Source organism: Falco punctatus (genome assembly GCF_963210335.1).
Source record: "Falco punctatus genome assembly, chromosome: 8".
Classification (NCBI taxonomy): Eukaryota; Metazoa; Chordata; class Aves; order Falconiformes; family Falconidae; genus Falco; species Falco punctatus.
In genome coordinates, this window is record NC_137588.1 from 51,244,914 (window position 1) to 51,265,718 (window position 20,805).

Below are 20,805 nucleotides of genomic sequence, written 5' to 3' on the forward strand. Positions count from 1 at the left end.
ACGTAATTTAATGTAAGTCTAGCAGAATTTTTGGAGTTACTGGTAAGATGATTTCATCATCCCAGGTTTCATGAATCTTGTTGGATTTGTTTACTCCTGCTGTATAAAGAAGTGCAAAAGTTTTTGGATTAGTTCTTTTTTTATTTAATATTTAAAAAAAAATGAGCTGTATTTTCAATTAGAGGTCTGAAGGTGCTGTGTTCCTTCCCTTTTCCAGGTTTCTTTCTCAGTTGCATCAATATCACAGTCACATCCATCTCCTCTAGCTACATTTTTAAGTGACTCATCAGCCTCTTATTTCTTCAGTTCCACTTCCCAAGTTAGATCTATCGTTTTTCTTAAATCTCAGTGTTTACAAGTTGCTGTTCTGTCACTTCTGCCATCTTGGAAATTTGCTGCAGGACCTGTGCATTTTGATATAATGCCATGACAGTGATCTCTCCAAAGGATCATCTCTTAGTGGCTACAGTGACAAAAACTCCACAGTCAACAGAGTACATCCTGGAAAGAAAAAAACAAAGACATGGTAACTCTCTCCCTGTCCCCTATTGTCCCTTTTTTACTCTTCTAGCACTTTTACCTGCCCTTTTCTGTTCTTTATTCACCATTTTCTTTTCTTTTTTTGTAACTTTTTAAATTTTTCACAGTCTAATTTTTCTGCAGATGGGCATTTTTTAAATGTTACTACTTTTCTTTGACTTTTCCCTGCTCACCCTTAGTTTCCATAGTTTTTGTCTCACCTTTTTCTAGAGCTTTTGCTCTCTCCCCTGTTCTTTCATCAATTCTTCTTCCTCAGCCTTCTATATAGGCTCCTCTCTGTGAGAAAGAGAACTTCTCTCTCTTTACACTGAGTAATTGCTTTTTCCTTTCTTGAGTTATCTCAGTTCTCCTTTTCTCCTACTCCTCTCTTAAAGACGTGGTAGTTTTACCATTGTAGCCCAAGGGACTGTCCCTGAGGGACAGGACACCAGGTATATACTCAGAGAAAGAAATGAGTGGAGATCATGTGAGAAGCAGGCAGCGCTCTGCCACTTGGTAACTGTTTTCTCGTGCAGAGACTGGATTATATGAAAAAGGCAGCAAGCTGTCCATTTCCTTTCTATGGCACTTTGAAAGTTACTAACTGCTTCCTCTAGATGTTGAAAGATGCTGTTCTTAGCACAAAGATAAACAGCAGAGTGGACTGTGATCACATATATTTTAACCTTCCCCTGACCAGAGCCAGCATCCCTAGGTTTAAAGAGGGGAAAGGGTGCAAGGGTTAAAAGCTCTGACACATGCCATGAAGTGCAGCATGAGCTTTGTGTCATTGGGCAGGCAGAAGCTGCATTGCTTTGTACGCTTTTCAGTCTGTGCCTTTATCCTCTGCCTTTATCATCCTCTGAGCAGGATCACAGCGTAGAGGTTAAAATTGTTTTCAGGCTGCTTGTGTCCATAACTTAGTAACATTTAATTATTTTGTAGCTGAATATGTCTAAATACTAATCCTGTTAGTGTTGATAGGCCTACCTGTGGATGCTGCATGAACTTAGAGGGTCCCTTAGCAGGAATAGGTATTCCTGCAAACCTAATATGACAATTATTTAATGTGTCATCTCATAAAAATGGAACAGGATTCAATTAGTCCTGCATTACATCTGTGGAGGCAGTGTATGCACTGGCAGTACCTCGCTCTATGGTCTAAGATCAGAGTTAATTCCCTGTGGAAAATGATTTTTTTGTTAGATAAATGTTAAGTGGCTATCACAATTTCAGCAACATTACATTCTGTAAACTGTATTGCAAAGGCCAGTGATGACTCTGGCAAAGGATGAAAAGTCAGCTTAAATCCAGGTTTGCATTTTCTGACCCTAAAGGCAACTAGTAGGTAAACAGTTCGTACTAAATGCTCGCTGCCAAAGTATAAGGTATGATCTCTTCAGATATCTTTTTATTTTGGCATGTTCTGACATACATCCCTGCACCAGTCTATATCTCCTTACTTCACTCAGCGGGCATATTGATTCTACATATTCAATTTAAGATAATTGTATGCTTTCTCTAGACCTCTGATGTAGAATGTTCACAAAATCTAGTATTCTATGAGGAGATGTAACATAATGGCCTCTCTTACATGAGCTGTGTTTAAGTCAGGAATGGATTAATGACGCTTGCATGTGAACAGTAAAATGTTTTGGTTGCTTCTATTTTTTATTGCATTTTTTAGTTTTGAAGAAAAATCTTTTATAGATTTATACAAAACAATACTTCCCTTTTCAGGGCATTCAGCACATCCTTTTCATTTATAACACAATGCAGAGATTCTGTAAAAGGCAGTTACAGGATAACAGAAAAAAATATGTTCTCCTGCTACTTACATACAAACTAACTGTGCTGCGGAACCTCAGTATTTCTTTCACTTACAAAATTCCATAAATATAAGATTCTATAAACATAAAATTTATATTTATTTTTATGTGTCTGGCTATTCCTGGTATGTAATCCCTTTCAAAAAGCCTGCTAAATCTTAGTAGTATCCACAGATGCCTTGGTGATAACAGTTGCAGTCAACCATCTCTAAGGCAACAGATGCATCTTGAGGAATCCATATGAATCCAGGGTTTTTTTGTTCATCTTTAGCAGGACTCCATCAGACAGATGATAAAGAGACAAAGAACATCTCTTTATCATCAATAGGTCTGAAATGAAAGAGTCAGGGTGTGTAGGCTGGGGGTGGGGGTGAGGGGTGGTGATGGGTGAAGGGTGAAGGGGGTGTGTGTGTGTGTGTGTGAGAAAATGTCAGGAATTACTAAACATCCAAACTGGAATTTTCTGTATGAGTTCCCATAGAGTAGAGGAAATAAGGTAACTGGTGTGCATGGAGATGGTAGCAACCATAGTTTCTGGAGCCTGTTCCTAAACGATACTTTTTTATCAGGGACTATTTAAAATAGTTAACAGTAGTCTTTAGTTGTAATGACCCAGAATCTCCTGCAAGATTGTCAGCACCCAAGTGAACCTATATCAGAGGTTTCAATGTCTTCCAGAGCAGCCCAACAGCATGAAGCAAAACTGATATGCAAATAGAAATAACTTCATATTTGTCCTTTCTCAGCATAACTTTACCTTCACCAACATAGGCTGAATTGGTGAATGTTATTCTGTTGTTTAAAGTTGTGTGGTAAAGAAGCACACAATAGAGCACCTTTCATGGATTTTGCTGTATGAAGCCAAAACCAAGTAAAAGGTATTATATTTAATTTTTCTGTTTAATACATTTGAACATAACTAATGTGAAACCTTAATTTGTTTAATTGTGGTTTAGAAAAAATAGGTATTTATTTCTGTTAATCTAAATCATTTAAATTGTGTGTTTTGTTTTTTTTTTTAAATTATGTAAAAATTGAAATCCAGCTGCAGGACACAGAAAGAGAAAAGATTTCTGAAAAAAATGGGGGTTAATTTATTTTATTGAGAAACCAGATAATGGTATTTGCAGTTGATTTACTGCAAATATTTTAGTTTTGTAAAATGCAGCTTTGAATTGTGGTGCATATAGGTGGACTTCCATTTCATTAGTATTCTGGGTTGTTGGGATGTGCCAGCTAAATACAGCCATCCTATGGGATCTTGCTGTAGTCATAGCAACCAGATTGCAGTTTCGAATAGCTGTGCAGTAGAGGTCTGGCATAGCTGAAGCACAATGTGCTCAATAAATGGTTTGCTCCCTAATTAGTCAATGTATTTCTCAAAAACCAACAGTAAAAATCATTCAGTAATTAGATTAAGATAACTCTATCATGATTTTCAGTCATTTTTACATGACTGGCAAATTGCTGATAGTTTCAAGAGCTGTAAGTCTTGCTTTTTGTTATCCCTACCAAACACTCAGCTTTAGAGCCAATCCTGTTGGGTAGCTACTGCTATGAGTAGAATCACCAATAGCTCCACTAAGTCGTGAGGACACTGTAAATGAGAGATACAGTGCTGCAATATTAGGCATGACAGTCTCCCAAGCCTCTGATGGTTGACTGGAAACTCATTGAAATAATTGCAAATCTTAAAAAGTCATCTGACTGTAATCTGGGTTAGGCTCAAAGTACAGAAAAATGATGAGATATAGTGAAGACAGGAAAGAGGTTTCCTTGTAACATTCAGTAAGATCTGAGTACCTAATTCCATTGAATTTACCTGGAAGTCCCAGCTGAAATGCAGTTCATTTGCTAAACATTGTTGGTGATGAAATCTGAAATTAAATCATAACTAAATCACTGGAATTTGTTATATGGGGGTTTCACTCTGAATTGGATCTCAGCACAAATTCTTATCAAGAGGGAAAAATTAAACAGACATAACAAAGAATATAAAATGTTTATGACCTACAAAGAGTAATGGATGAAAAATTAGAAGAATCACAAAAAATCTTCACCCTCTAGTGAAAAATAGATTATAATATCAATGATTGTTAGTATGTATCAGAAATCTGTACTGACTCAGAAGACAAAGCCATAAAAATCATGGGTGATGCATAGAATGATGTGAAGAAAATACTGTGGATGCTGGAAAATATTCCCAAGTAATAATGACAAATATGTCAAATAGAGAAAGTATGATTATAAAAAGGATGGATAACTATTAGCTGTCAGCTGTGACAAATGCACAATTGGTTAAGAATTAAAGGAAAATATACAAAATATATTAAAACTAAGGATAATTTGGTATGAAAATTTTACATATTCTGAAGAATGTGACCAAGAACATTCATAAGTTGAGAATTCTGTTTTTCAAGGCCAAGTGTCCAATTTATCTAAATCACTTAAAAAGTTATATAGAGAGATAGAATTATATGTATGTTTTTTTATATATATGTTTGAATAGTAGTTGTGTCTCTGCATCTGATAGTCTTACCCTTTATAACCAGTAAAGCTGTTATCAATTTTCTTAAACCCAGACATTCAGAAACTATATTCTGCAGAAAGGATTGAAATATGAGCTGCAGACTTGAAAACACACTGACTATTTTCCATCTCCTCTCCCAAAAGACAGAAAATGTGTTTTCCTTAAATATTTGCAAGATATTTAAATAAGAGAATTAATGTTATTCTTAAGAACCTCACCTTGCACACAAAAGAATTTGTACCAACTTTATTAAGGTTCTGCTCAGCAAAATGGAAGCTAAATTTATATTGGGTTTAAGTCACAGAAGTATAATTAAAACAAGCAGAGAAATCTGAGAACTACTCCTTTTGGTTGACATGCTATGACTGCCTGATGCTTGGGAATATTTGTGCAAGTTTCAAAATATTCTGTGCCAAAAAGCTTTTCACTGAGTGAAGATTTACCAAGAGCAATCAAACTGGACATATTCTCCCCCAGACCAACTCAAAATGATTCAGAGCAACTGGGTGGTTTTACAGCCCAGTTTCTCCCAATGTCTCCTTGCAGACCGGGCAGGGGCTGCATTTATGTGATTTAGCCTGCTGGTTTAGCTCAACTTCTGCCTTTCCCCTATGGTTTACAGCTGACTTAGTAAAGGCTGTGGGACTCTCCCCAGATTTCATTGGGAGTAATATCATGTTACTAATTCCAAACCTTACTTGCCATAGTAAATTATGTTGGTATTTGAAATATATCTTTATTTTCAATAAAGCAAAATAAAATTGGTTTTTCAATAAGTCACAATAATTACCTTTCTCTCCCTCTCTCTTTTTATTATTTTTTTTTTTCATGGGGTGCCGAGAATCCTGAAGTGTCATTGCTAAAGGCTGGTAAGGAATTAATTTCATTAAAATCTAAGGCATCCACACTTTTAGTGAAACCACCATAAAATACAGGTCAATTAAGTTGAAATCACATTTTTATTTAAGTTTGATTAGATAAAGAAGAGAATATTCTAAATAGTTTGGATTGGAGTTTTATTTCTGAAGGCATTGTAAATAGTTTGGATTGGAGTTTTATTTCTGAAGGCAGATGCATTATGTTGTTTTCAATATAGTTATTTCAGCGTACAAGACAGATGTTGTGTAGGCATAGAAAGCTACACTAACTGTTCTGATGTCTGCATAATTGTTCTTCAAGAATACATTATAGTTCCTTTAAAATTATTTTCATATACCTGCAGGAAGCTGCAGAACTTACCCTGTCCTTCAGGTTCATAAGATTAGTCTTCTTTCAAAGTAAATCTTCTTGCTTGTCTGTCTTTGGATAAGTATTCATTCTTATTTTTAGGCACAGAAAGTCTCTCTTTAACGTGATCTGTAATGAATAAGCCGTTTTTAAGTAAGTTCTATCTTACAACCTTTCAGGTTTTCGTATGTAGTGGATGTCTGAGACTTCTCAACACAGTTGCTTTCAAACCAGTAAGGAGCAGAATTCTAGATCCGAAACCGAATCTAGTAAATACTGTACTGAAGCTTAACAGGCACTTAAAAACACTAGTAACCATGTTTGTTTGTATGACTAGTGTGTGAAAAGGTAATCTCTAAAAACAGCTTCTTGCAGATATGGAAGTCCAAGGCATCCATAAAAATGATCTGGAGGCCTTGAGCCAGTAAAGCTTTGAATATATGCTTATGTATAGCTCAGTGACTTTAATTGCTTCCTCCAGAAACAAGTGAAGCAAATCCTTTGCATTTATCTTAAGAAATTTTTACAGCAGTTTTTATGCAATGATTGATCAGTATATGCTTTACCGCTTCATGCTCCACCTCCTCCTTCATATACAATGACTAATCCTTCATCCTTTACACTTGTGTCCACAGTAGATGATTAGTTAAACAATCTTGCATTTTGTGAGTTTAGTCTGTCTAATTATGCATTAAGGTTGTTTCTGAGGATAGAAACTAAATGAGGGCAGACATTGCTGATAGGGTTGTCATCAGCCAGACGCCTTGGAATTAAACCTGAATTATCAGTATTGCTACATCCCACTATCATTCACTGAAACTCCTATTAACTAATGCTCAAATAGGACATATGCTGACATGTTAATCACACTTTGCCCACAAAATATGTCCTAGCAACCCTGTTTTAAATTTTTGTCATAATCAGCATTTATCTCTTGTAGTGCCTGCTTTCAAAATAATTAAATGTTGATTACATATATTTTGTGCAACATAATGTAATTATTTGCACATAAATAAGCAAATGTAAATAAAAGCTTGAGTACAGAAATGTCTTGGTCTTATAAATTGTTACATAACACACTGAATGTATAAGCACATAAATAAAGAAAATATCATGTGCTGTCCTGTGTTTTAAGAATATTATGCCTGTTATTTCATTATTGTAGTTACCATATTAAAGCAACATAATATTGCCTCTGCTCTTTGAAGTCCCATAGGACTTAGAATATCTTCAGAGATGAGGGTCATATTCCCTTAATTTTTGGTAGAAATCATTAAACCCACTACAAAATAATGCTTTGAATTCTCAGTAAGTTTCTTCTTTCTGGTTTTCCTTTATGATTATGCTTGCTGTTGCATATTTTATTTTTTGGTACTGAGGAGTCATAATCTAACCTGAATTCTGACATCCTTTTGCTAACACAGAAATGTTAACTCTACAACTGTTGTCTAATGAAATCTAAGACAAAATATGAAGGAAATTAATTATCTCCTAATGTGAACTATGTGCAGCTAATTCAAATAACCTCCTTTCATCAGATCCCAGACCCTCTAAAGAATAAATATTAAATTTTCTAGACATCAGGTGTCTAGAGCAAAAGATTTCCTAATTAATTAGTTCTTTCTCTAATGTTTACATCTAAGATAATTAAAGAATTATGCCATAAAGAAATATCCATGAAGATGAAGGGTTTTCTAAAGCAGTATTTTTGCAGATAGTAATATAAAATGAAAACTTCTGCCCATGTTCCCTTGAAAAGATGCACTTTTACTTGTATGTAAAGGATTTCACAACCATGAGAAGTTAAAATACGGATCATAAGTGTATCTTTATAACAAAAGAAACCTTTTTTGTGTTCTAAGATATATTCACATTCTTTTATTTATAACATTAAATACTATTGGAATAGTATTTCTGTTAGAAACATGATATTACTTGTCTGGGACAGAAAACATCATTAGTAATTTCAGTCTATAGTGCTACCTGCCTTTACAGGATGGTGAGCAGAGATCCAGTCCTACAGTCCCAGCCCTGCAAGACTTGCTTGGCTGGCTTCTCTGCTTTTCCCGGGGAGCTCTGTACAAGAATAGAAAACGGCTGAGCAGAGGCAAGCTGGAATTATGACATTTTAGCATATTTCCGCAGCCAAGATTTACGTAGACCTAAAGCCAAAGCCTGGAGAAAATTTGAGCCATTACAGTGCTGCTGTAGCCCAATATTAATCACCTAAGTGTCCACCACCAGGAACAGCCAGATTTTAATAGTACTCAGGGTATGTTCACCTTATGCAACAGTTGACTGCTGTAGAGTAAGCTGACAAATGTCAGCTACACGACCCACAGGGTTCCTTACAAAGTTATATATGGCCATTTCCACTGAGTTTGTTTCCTGTTTATAGGTCATATCATAGTTTATGCCACTGATCAGGCAAAGTAGTGAATTGTGTCAATGAAGATATTTTTGAAGGTAAAAAATATAAAATATAAAATGTATGAATAGGAAAAATAAAATGTTTAAGAACCCAGAAATGTGAAAGAGTGACAAAAAGTATTCTTTCTTAAGGAAAATTTATTTTTAAAATGGTAATATAAAAAAAGTCATAATGGACGTTTATGATTGAAGGTAATGAAACCACTAAAATGTAATCACTTCCTAAGGAGGGAAAATTATGCTGTGCAAAATCAAACCAGGGTGTTTCCAATTGTCTTTGTGTTGTATGCCTGCACAATTTATATATTTATGTTATCTTATATTATGGTTTACTATTACGACAACTTTAAATAAAACCACAAAACAAATGATTTAATATTCTGGTCATATATATATGGTGGAAAAAGATACTATATTGATTAAGATGCTACTTAGAGTTGCATGTATTATAAAACAGCATACTTTCTACTACCTGTAACTTTACATCGTATATAGATGTATAATTGTAAGATAAATTGCTAAGGAGTTACTTTGAAATAGTACCTTAAGAAACAAGGTGGTGTATAGCATTAGAAGTGTATAATTGAAACTGCCTCACTTTTCTACAGTCTTTTTCATTTAAATACAAAATACAAAAATATGATATTGCAATATTTTAACAATGCTTGTAGTTCTACAGGAGGAAAAAAATATTATGCTGAATATTTTGAAGGAAGATGGTTGTATGTCTCAGTTATAATTAAAGGATCATCCCAAAGCTGATCGAACTGCAGAACCATTCTTGAAAGATTGCTATTAATTTTATGGATTAGATTGCCAAAAAGAAAACCTCAAGACAAAATTAAATATTTGTTTTTGTATCTGCAGCTGTCCAAATTCTTCTTCCAAAAGAACTGTTTTAAATAATTAGTCAAGTTTTTTCTCTATTTACTTTATATTTTTCTTATGTAGAATTACAATAGAAAACTTCCATAGTATAAGATTTGGAGGCTTCTTGGGTGGATGATGCGTTTGTGGTTCCCATATTACCACAGATCTAGCAAGGCCAGAAGCTATTCCTCCCATCCTTCCTTACTAAAACCTCCCTAGGCAGTGATTAAATTTTAGTGGTTTCATTAGCTTCAGTCAATTTATGTGCTGGGTTTGCCTTCCCCCATCACTTCATACTAATCTCATTCTCCTCCCTCTATCAGCCTCCATATGCTGTTCCTCGACAAGCATGTTCATGACACTCACTATGCAGCAGGAAGAGGAGGAGTATATCTGTGTATTACAGCATTTCGACTCAGAAATTCATCTTCAGGATCTAACCCAGACTTTGTAAGCCATTTCTGAAGAACAAGACCTGTTCTATCCATCCTTGCCTGAATACTGCAAACATTACATAGCTTGCAATGCCGTCATTCCCAGAGAATTTGAAATAATGGCAGCTACTAAGCTATTTTCATTCAAAGCCATGTACTCGCTTCTAGCTGAAGGGTGGAATGTCAGTGCTCAGTATGCTCAGTATGCTCAGAATGTGGTGATCAGGGGGAAATTTTACATCACATTAGTAATAGACAAAGCTTGTCAAACTTGCATTAAATAGGGGGTTTGGTGGTTTTTGTTGTCTTTTTTTTTTTTTTTCCAATTTTGTTTTCTTGAGAACACAAAGTGAAATGGTAATATTTTGGAGTTTGGATTGAAATCATGCTACTTAGAAAAATGCATTAAACCTCAAAGGAGCTTCTGCTTTTAAATGCATTGCTGAACTTTGCAGTTTGGCAAAAATATGCTTACTCAAACACTTCAGTTAAAAAAGACAGCTAAAAATAGTTAATACAATCTGAATATGCATAAAATAACTTTAAGGTGTCAAGCTATCATCTCTGCTGGATGAGAACTGAAATGTAAGCTAAAAATGTTAAAGGTCAGACTATGTCGCCCTTTAATTTTGCAAAGTAACGTAGGTAAGCGGTTCCTGAATTTTGTATTCGTCCCACCTATGTGTAGCTATAGGAAAGTTAGTCTATTTAGTCCAAGAAAATTGGCTAAACTCTGTACATACCAGCTTAGATGCCTGTCCCATCCTGAGATTCAAATGAGTACAGGAAGCTGCAAGTTTGATGGATAAAGTCAGATAGGGGAGAATCACAGCCTAAATATTTTTACTGAGGGTCAACTCATTAATTACAAGAATGTGCACAAAAGTCGTATCAGCTCAAATGAAATGTCTGTTGTGAAGTCTTCCAGGTGCAGAAATTTCTTGTAGGTAAAGAATGGAAAGAACAACCCAGATTCCCAGTGGGATGATAATTCAGGAGCTAGGGCATCTGTATAACATGCAGATGATCAACATGCAAGTTTGGGGCCTAAGTGCTTGTTAAATATTTATTTGTCTAGTTAAGAGCAGATACCTGATGTCAGCACCCCTTTATTTTTGTGTGACTACCTGGTCTGGATGGCAGAATCTTGGAAAAAGAAATCTGGGAAACGCTCAAGGAGAATAAAATATAGCTGTGTAGTTCCTGACAAATGTTTGTATAACCTGTTTGTAAAATCCTCCAGTGATAGCTATACCATGACTACCCTAGGCAATTAATTTCACTGCTCCTTCATTACTATTAGAATTTTTTCTCAATCTCTAAACTGATTTCTTAGTGTAGTTTAAGCTATTACTCTTTCACTCATCCACTGTAACTACTGAGTTGAAGCATTCCCTGTTCTTTCAGTCTTTCCTTTGCTATGTTTCCTAAATCTCTGGTTATCTACCTCAGTTTGTTCATGTCTCTGCTAAAGCACAGTTGACACAGTTGACAGCTTCATTTGCTTCACTGAAGCAATAGTAGTCCTGCTGAAACCTTGCCAACAGTGAGTAGAGGAGAACCATTACAACAAGGATGACAAAGATGTATATATGTATGCTTACATGCTGTGGTTTATATGTTTATATGTTACAGATATATGTTTTAATGTTATATATGTTTACTGAAACAGGCACAAATATTTATAACACTTATTTTGTTATATGTTTGTAATGGCATGACATTGTCTCATGCTTCACTTATGAACAAATTTAAGTCTGTTTTTAAACTTTAGTTTCAGATTGTTTGTCAAGATCACTGTGAATTCTAGACATCTCCAATGTACATGGGGTTGTCTTATTGGTGGGAGCTGCATATATAATAAACATGCTTTCTGTTCCTTTATCTAGGATAGTGATGAAAACATTGCATAGAACCAGACCTGCAAATAGGCCTCTTATCTCCAGTGAGTATGTTTTTCGTTTTTGTGGTAAACCATTATTAACTATTTCATAATCACAGTTATCCCAAACATTTTTGTACCTATTCTGTATTACTTTTGTGATAGCTGTGCTTCCCTGGTTCACCTATTAGAATATATTCTGTCAAAAGCTCTACTAAAATTGAAATACACAAGATGTCTTCCACATCCATGTGATCTGTTGCCCTGTTAGAGAAGAAAATTAGAAAATTAGTTTGACATGATTTGTCCTGCACTAATTCATGTCAGCTCTTAGACATAATCATATTATTTTTCAGATGCCTAGTTATTTGTGATCTATTTGGCGTTGGGGAAAAATTAGTTATTTCAATTATATACTTCCGTAGCTGACTGGCTTGTGTTTTTTGTATTCCCTTATAATGATAGATAGTGCATTTTATCTTTCTGGGTTTTCAATTCCTCGCAGGTATCTAATGAGCATTAAAATGTCTGAATTGTTGCAACTAGTTAAGTAAATTCTTCAGTTTCTTTCAGTATGAGTAGTTGATTTAACCTGTTTTTGTTTATTCCAAGCTGTGACATCTGAACTAATCCATGTTGTACTGCATTTATTCTCCTTTTTAAAGATTGTCTGGGTAATGTAAATCTCTATTATTACCTTGTATTGTGCCCTGGATCATTGTGATATTTGTTCACAAAAGTTCATTCCACTGCATTTTCATGGGTTAGTCATCTGCAATGGGCACTAACATGTTTTACACTCAAGTTCAAGTTCCCAGACTTTCAGCAAGGATAACTTCCCAAATCTGGATCTCAAGACAAGTGTCATGTGTGAACATGCTAGCCTTTTCTATTGCAGTAAGGTGTCTATTTTGCTAAGCTTTTGTAGTGCTAGTCATTAGGTGCTTATTATTAAGAATTCCTATTCAGCTTCTCTTGTTTCTTCCCCACACTTCTTGCATTAATGTGCAGGTTTCTAAAGCATTGGGCAGATTGAGCCATCATTTGTCTCATTTCCTTCAAAGAGAATGTTCAGGCTGCTGCGGTTTATGCTTATGCGTGTTTTTGTCTTCGTTATTGCTGTCCAGGGCTATGGTAACCAAAGATGAATTTGAAAAAAACTTCTGATTAAAATCTCTATAAGAAGTTTTTGATCCCAGCATAAAAAAAAAATAGAAATTGTCATAAATCTCTGATTTGCTGTCTTGACTTCTGAGGTTCACTAACAAAGGGCAATGTCCAGAAGTTCAGAAGCAGGTTCAGTCTTCATTGAAACACAAAAGAGGAAGAGATGGTTCATGCATAACAGTATTATGTGATGTGAGGTTACACCTTGTACTAACTGAATTTGAATGGTGATGGTGGGAGAGATAAAAGGAAGCTTTTATTCACTGTTAGACTACTGCTTTAAATTTGTGCCTACCTCCTTGCACTTTCAGAACTGCACTACATTTACTGTTACTTTGTAGCTACATTATGTTATCATTCAAAGTGAAGTAGACGTTTTTGGATAGAAAGGAAAAACATGTCCCTAGATTTACACAGTGCTCAATTTATAGATATATGCATGAATTTTGATTTTGTGTATAATTTTCATTTGCCATATGTGCAAGCCTGGTTAATCATCAGTTTATACTATGTGTTGTCATAAACAGGCATCTATTAACATGCTTTTCGTCTTGCAAATACGTGCTTTTCCCTACTGTTCCAGTCCAGAAAGAGTAGTTATCTTGGCACTCTCTTCAGTGAACATCACCAGTTTAAAATAGTGCATTACAGTGTGACAAATGCAATACTGCTTGGCTTTAACAAAGACATTAAGTGACTTAGAAAATATAGATACAGTATGAACAGCAGGGCTAAGCCTGTAATTTTAAAGAAATGGTGTAAACGTAAATTGTACTGTGTCCTTAAGAATTTATCCTCCAAGGAGGTATGAGAGCCAAAAGGCTGGCTGGCATTAACGAGATAAGAAAAACACTTAGAACCATAGAATCAAAGCATGGCTGAGTTTGGCAGGGACCTCTGGAGGTCATCTAGTTGGAACCCCCTGCTCAAAGCAGGATCAATTAAGCAGGTTGCCCATGACTGTGTCCAGCTGGATTGTGAATATCTCCAAGGACAGAGAAGCCACAGCCTCTCTGAGGCAATCTGTTCCAGTGTTTGATCAGCCTTACAGTAAAACATTTCCTTACATTTAAACAGAATTTCTTCTAGTTCCATTTGTGCCTGTTTCCTCTTGTCCTGTCAGTGGATACTGCTGAGAAAAGCCTGTCTCTGTCTTCTTTATACTGTCCCATCAGGTATTTACTCACTGATAAGATCCTCCTGAGCCTTCTTTTCCCCAGGCTGAACAGTCCCAGCTCTCCCAGCCTCTCCCTGGATGTAACATGCTTCAAGCCCTTCGGCGTCTTAGTGGTCCTTCACTGGACTTGCTGCAGTAAGTCCATGTCCCTCTTGTACCAGGGAGCACAGCACCGGACCCAGCACTCCACATGTGTCCCAAGTTGCGAGCAGTGGAGGAAGGTCAGCCCCTGCAGCCTGCTGGCAACTCCAGTGCAGCCCAGGATGCGGTTGGCCTGCTTTGCTCCGAGGGCACATTGCTGGCTTTTAGTCAACTTGCTGCCTGCCAGGACCCTAGGTTTTTTTCCAAACAGATGCTTTCCAGGTGGAGTTATTCCTCCACAGGGGCAGGACTTGGCACTTCCCTTTGTTGAACTCCATGAGGTCCCTGTTGGCCCATTTCTCTAGTCTTTAGAGGTCCCTCTGAATGGCTGCACACCCGTCTGGTGTATCAACCGTTTCTCCCAGTTTTATGTCATCTAATAAATAGAAAGGGAGTTACGTAAGCACAGTAAGATTTATATAGCTGTGTTTTCATACTACGTGTACCAAGGAAAATCCAGCTGCACAGGTACTCTGCTGTTTTGACAGGGTTCTGGATTTTCTGAAATGGAGAAAACAGTGAGGGTCACTGTCCAGGTGACAGACTCCCCAGGGAAACACTGCCAGTACCTAAGCACTTGAGAATACAACCCCCTGTGCTCTGCTGTTCTGGTTGCTAGATCTGGTTGCTTTCAGAGAGATCACTCTTTTGTTCCTGATCTAGTGAATGATGTCCCTGCCCATAGCAGTGGAGTTGGACTAGACGATCTTTAAAGGTTCTTCCCAACCCAAACCATTCTCAGTTCTATGATTGGGGACAGTCTTTTCAGTAGGGTCTGTAGTGATAGGACAAGGCGTAATGGTTTTAAAACTAAAAAAGGGTAGGTTTAGATTAGATATTAGGAAGAAATTCTTTGCTGTGAGGGTGGTGGGACACTGGAACAGGTTGCTCAGAGAGGTGGTAGATACCCCTTCCCTCAAAACATTCTAAGTCAGGTTGGATGGGGTTCTGAGCAACCTGGTCTAGTGAAAAGTGTCCTTGCTACTGCAGGGGAGGTGGGACTAGATGACCCTTAAAGGTCCCCTCCACCCCAAACTGTTCTATGATTCCTGTGGGATATTCCATTAAATGCTTCTCAGTAGATATATATAAATTTTGCATTGGTTCTTATGCTGGTCATATTTAGACAGCATGGGATATAATATGTCCAGCATGACACTATGGTTAAAGATAATCCTAGTTATGGTGATGCTGGGTATAGATTGTCACCATCTCTTCTTTACTGCTATTTAATTCTCACTCAGGAGAGAGTATGACATTCCTTGGTAATTTCATAGCACTTTTTTTGAGTTGATACATACTGTAAACTCAGCAGTAAGTGTTACAGTCACATGAAGTTCCACCTGAGCAAAGAGAGGCCTTTATTTTTCATCAAAAATTGTCTTTTCAGGTTACAAATGCTGTGACTGGTAGATGTGACATAACAGAGAAAATGAGAAAGAATGTTCTGAAAGGGAGCAATCTTTGTCATATGCTTAAATTTGGAAATTCATTTATATCTCTTGGGAAATTAAAAATGGAAAAATAGGGGCAAACATTTCTACAGGTTTTATATTACAAAATTTCTGGGAAGAAATTCAAATTAATTCAAATAAAGAACACAGAAGAGAGCAAGACTATTCAAGGACAACTAGGTAGAACAAAACTGCAGGATAAGGTTAATTGGTATGGGTGGGAAGTCTTTCTATCAGGTTTAAGCAGTGAACACGTCTAAGTAACGCTGAGAAAATTGAGTTAGAGAATGTACACACAAAATTTAGGTACCGTGATGATTGCATTTCTGCTTAAATGGGAGATCTGACTAACAGAAATAATTTCCCCATTTATTCACGTGTGCATGAAGAAAAGGACATCTGGAATTAAATCTTAAGGAAAGCTCATGAGCTGCTGTCTGGAGCCTTCAACTTTAATGTGAGGACTGGCCCCTCCGATTTTCTGGGATGCTTATGGTCCTAGTGTATCCTGACTATCAACTCAAGAGATCACTTTGTGGCTTTCTCTGATAAAGCAAAAAACCAGAAGCCTTGGCAACTCAGACTTATTAGGATTTTTAAAATTTAGTTTAAACGAGTAGTGATTTTATTTGTATTAGATTTTTGATAACTGCTTTAACAGCAACCCTTTGACATGTATGTTATGAAAATGAATACTTTAAATCATAGCTGTAAAGCACTGTTTTGTAATTTTTAACTACATATAGCAGACAAAACCATCATTATCCAACAATTAAGGTGCATGAATTATTAATTTTTAATAAAAAGATAAACTCCTTGCTCTTTAATTAACTCTGTAATAAAGATTGTTCCAGTATATCATTATATCTCTTAAGATTTCAAATCCTAACTGGGTTTAAATTGGCACAGTATTAAAATATTTTTTTTCTCTGGAATGTATAATGAATAAATGTGCAGGTCTCTGTCGTGATTGTTTTCCATTAGCTAACTATACAAAAAAGCATACTGAGGTATACGAAGAGCTCAGTCCAATAGCTTTTTTTAATTTGTGGAGCTTTCTTTACCAGCCAAAGAAAATCAGACCATATATCGTGCATTTTAGTCTCTATTGGTATGAATGAGCTGTTCTGGAGCTTTGAAGAGATTTACCCCTGTGCCAAGACATTATTAAGCTCACCACTGGGATTTCTTTAGAACAGCCTTGTATGAATCCTGGCAGTGGGATTTTTCCATGGAGCTTGGTGGAGTTAATCCTCTAAACCCCAATGAATGTCAGTGAGTGGATGGATGCATAAACTCCATATGTGTTTTTGGAAAATTTCCTGAATATATTCTAATAATCTGAGAACAATAATAAGAAAAAATGTAGTGGATCCACAGATCCATATTCACATTGATTCCTTCCCATTTTCAAATTCTACTCTGCCAGCCAGTGGTACGTAAAATACATGTATATACATGTGTGTGTATGTATATATATCTCTCAAGATACATACATATTTGTGTGTGTGAATCGATGTGTATGCATGCAAATATGTATGTGTACACACACCCCCTGCCAACATAGTTAACTCCCACCTCAATGCCCCATAGTCATCACACAGACATTTCCTCTAGAGGTTTTAGTAGAAGGCTCCTTTGTAAATAGCAGTCAGGAAAATTTATCAGACATGCAAAGAGAGTATACAGACACTCTGAAGTCAACATAAATTATACAAGCTATTTTTAAAAATTGTTTTTTGACAGCTCTAGGGAATTTGGAACGGTCAGTTCCTCCAAAGGTCTAAATTAAAAAAATAAGTGCTTGTAGACTGTAAAAGTGTTGGTTACCTATTAGACCTGATGTAAACATACCATCCAATACAAACAGACAAAATATACCACAACAGGAGACATCGTGGTGATTATCCATGTGTTTATATCCCGCTTATGAAAGTGTATATATAAGAAAGTAAACAAAATATATGTAGAGTAGTTGTTATGAATAGACCTAGTATCTCCAAAACATTGTGCATTTTATGTGACCAAGCAAACATTAAAAAAAAACAGATGACTTCATGTTAAATGTACTACACAGAACAGAAGGAACTCTGAATTATAAACAGAATCTATAACTGGTTATCCAAAATCTTAAATGCAGAGATTTATGACAATTTCTTGAACATTCAGTATTGAGGATATTGAAATAAAATGCATATAAAATCAAAATTTATTTTACATCATTTAAGCTCATATATCATACCATCTACTGGCAAAATGCTCATAGCTCAGTATACATACATATATATATTTCCGCTGCTTTCATGGATAGTATAATTTATTTAATGAATGTAAATAGAATCTGGCACTTGGAAGCGGAGGCGGGATATACAGCATTGCTATTCAAACACATAGCATTATATTGTTTTCCCTGGGTTATTTTGCATGAATGTCTTGTCCTGATGCCAGTGTCAACCTTTTGCTAAGGGGTAGCATATGCCTGGTATTCTGAAGGCTGGCTTCTACATGGACAGGAAAGCAGTGACATGAAATTTCCATGTATTTTACACATTAATTATTTAATTTAATATTTATTGGGAGAGAACCCTCAAAAATATCCAGGATGTTTTCTTTGGAAAGCTCAGCCCCATAAAAATCATAGACTCCCAAGGAGAGATTTTTCATTAAGCTGTGTAGAAGAACAATGCACAGTGGCAGTTGCAAAGCTGAATATTTGGCCACTGAAATAAAAATAGTGTGCAAAGAAATGTGCAGTAGCACTATGTTGTGATGCCAGTATTACAATACTGTATTACACAAAGAAATCTGTACATAGTATGATTTGGAATGGAATTGTTTCTGGAGAGGGAATAACCCCTACACAGGTCTCAGTCTTTGGTGCAAATCTCTGAGGAAAATCAGAGAACTAAAGACTGCTTGGTTCATTTATATCTTATGCTTCAGTTGCACCTTCTCTCCTGTCTTTTTATGGTATTAAGGCAGAAATTTTAGCCTCATTATTTTCAGATGAAGCCTTGATCCCTAGCAGAAATTCTGAAACCAAATTTTGCAGCAGTCTCCAGTGTCTCTAAGTGGCTTTGAGGAAACAGCTGTGGATGAACCACAGTTGTATGAATGTGTGTCCCCAACCTCATAAGCTGGGTGAGTCAGCCGACAGCTAATCCCAAGGATGACTTTGGGTACCTGGCATTCTGTCTTCAAGATGTCTTCAAGCTTTCTACCCTGCTCTTTCAGTTTTATTGCACTGGTTACCTAATAAAAGGATGTAGTGTTTCCCACTGTGAGGAATTTTTGAGTTACTTCTGTGGATTCATGTTTAGGTTTTTATATGTAACTCCTAGTGTTACTTCAGACAGGTTGAAATTCAAGTTTCTCTCGAGACAAGGTTGAACACTCTTTTTTTCCTTATGCTTTGTACATAGCATGATGTAAATATTTTTAACAAATACTCACACTGTGTGGACTAGTTATATTCTTCTTGTTCCTTGCTTCCATGGTTTATAAAGCGGTGTCAGTAGAATGTTAAATACATATATCTCTTGAAATACTTTCATAGCAGTGGTTGCTACATTGTGATTTGGGTTCTCCCACTAGAGTGACACTTTGCAAGACTTGATTTGTACGTCTTGTAATAAGGATTTCCTCTATGTGCCATTTGACCACTCTGGTTTAGTACTGACATATAACCAGAAATAAATTCCATATAAATGATTTCTCATTTTCTTGGAAGCCCAGCTTGAAACATTTAATACTTCAAGAAAGATTGCACTGGCAGTATCACACTAATTTGTTTATGAAATATGTAGCCACATACACGAAAATGAAAACTTTATATAATCAACATTTTTACTGAAATGACATTCTATTTCACCTGTATCCATACATTGTATGAAAAATAGTAAGAACTACTTAAGATTTAAAGCTATTTTAAATTACTCTCTATACTTTCTGTCTTTAAAGTTTGAATTGCACTTCAAATAAGACCATTCTAATTTAGGAGTTTGGGACTAGAACTTTCAGAAAAGAATGAGTGAATCAATTTTTAATCAGCTTCAGTAAGTTCATATTGTGCCATAATTAAAAAGTAAAATTAACGGAGACAATTTAAAATTCATTAACATGCAGAAAAAAATATTCAATATAATCACAAGCAAAATTACCCTTGTGTGTGTTTGCCAAGTTGCGCAAGACTGCATTTTGGAAAAAAACACTTTAATGGCTAATATCTTAAAAGATCATAAATAAATCTTTGCACACCCTCTTACTGCAAGTATGATGAATCAGTGTTAGCATTAATTAATAAGTTTGCATAATTTTAATTAATGAAAGGAAAAATTGTATGTGAGTACATTTTGCATAAAACTGAATTGTTTTGATGCTTGGTGATCTTCATGTCTGCTTCATTGTTATGGTGTTACAGTAAGTATGCATAATATATACTCTGAGAGAGTCATACCTGTGAAAAGATTAGGAAGTTCAGTCCTAAACTGTAGTATTCAGAGTTTGTTATTATAGCTCTTGAGTTTTCACAATATAAACCAACATATTTCAGCATTTGTTATTTTTGCCTTTATACAATGGATAGAGTTGACAGTAGAACATGTGAAACTCCTGTTACATCCTTTGTGCTGGAAAAAACCTGTGTTCAGACAATCCAAACTTTAGCTGGACTTTATTGGCTTAGTGTTAGTAAGTTAGAAGGTTATCAGAAGATAAGATATAAAATATTAGTGAAGTTTCTGCCTGATTTTCCTTTTTGATATAAAAAACCCCACAGGAGTAAAGGTATATGCTATGACTTCTCCAAGGTCTATGTGAAAAGAACTCTGTTTTAGGGAATAGGATGCTAGGCAAAAAGGCTAGACATTCTTATTTTCTTATTCTTGGATAATGTCAGTTAGATAAGATTTAATACATGTCTATAAGAAATCAAAAAAGTAAGTCTTCCTTTTTTCTGCTTTTATGATTAACTCAGACTTTTTAGGCTTGCTGGTGCCTGTTCTTCCATAAGTTCATGTTCTCTTTTGCTTTGAACTTTTAACATTTTCTTGTCTAACAAGGTGAGAAGTGTTCTCAAAGTTCTTTACTATTCTGTACTTTTTGACTAGTCTTAGAAACGGTAAAAAGGTCAATGCTACAGGAAAC

General features: G+C 35.8%; 1 long non-coding RNA gene across 1 annotated transcript in view; it reads right to left on the reverse strand.

The window, feature by feature from the left end:
- Positions 1-607: 607 nt before the first annotated feature.
- Positions 608-20,805, reverse strand: part of LOC308068798 — a 36,173-nt gene continuing 15,975 nt past the window's right edge. Inside the window, exon 2 of the long non-coding RNA XR_013930132.1 lies at positions 608-20,794. This is a non-coding gene — a long non-coding RNA (uncharacterized lncRNA). The remainder of the gene's footprint in view (positions 20,795-20,805) is intronic.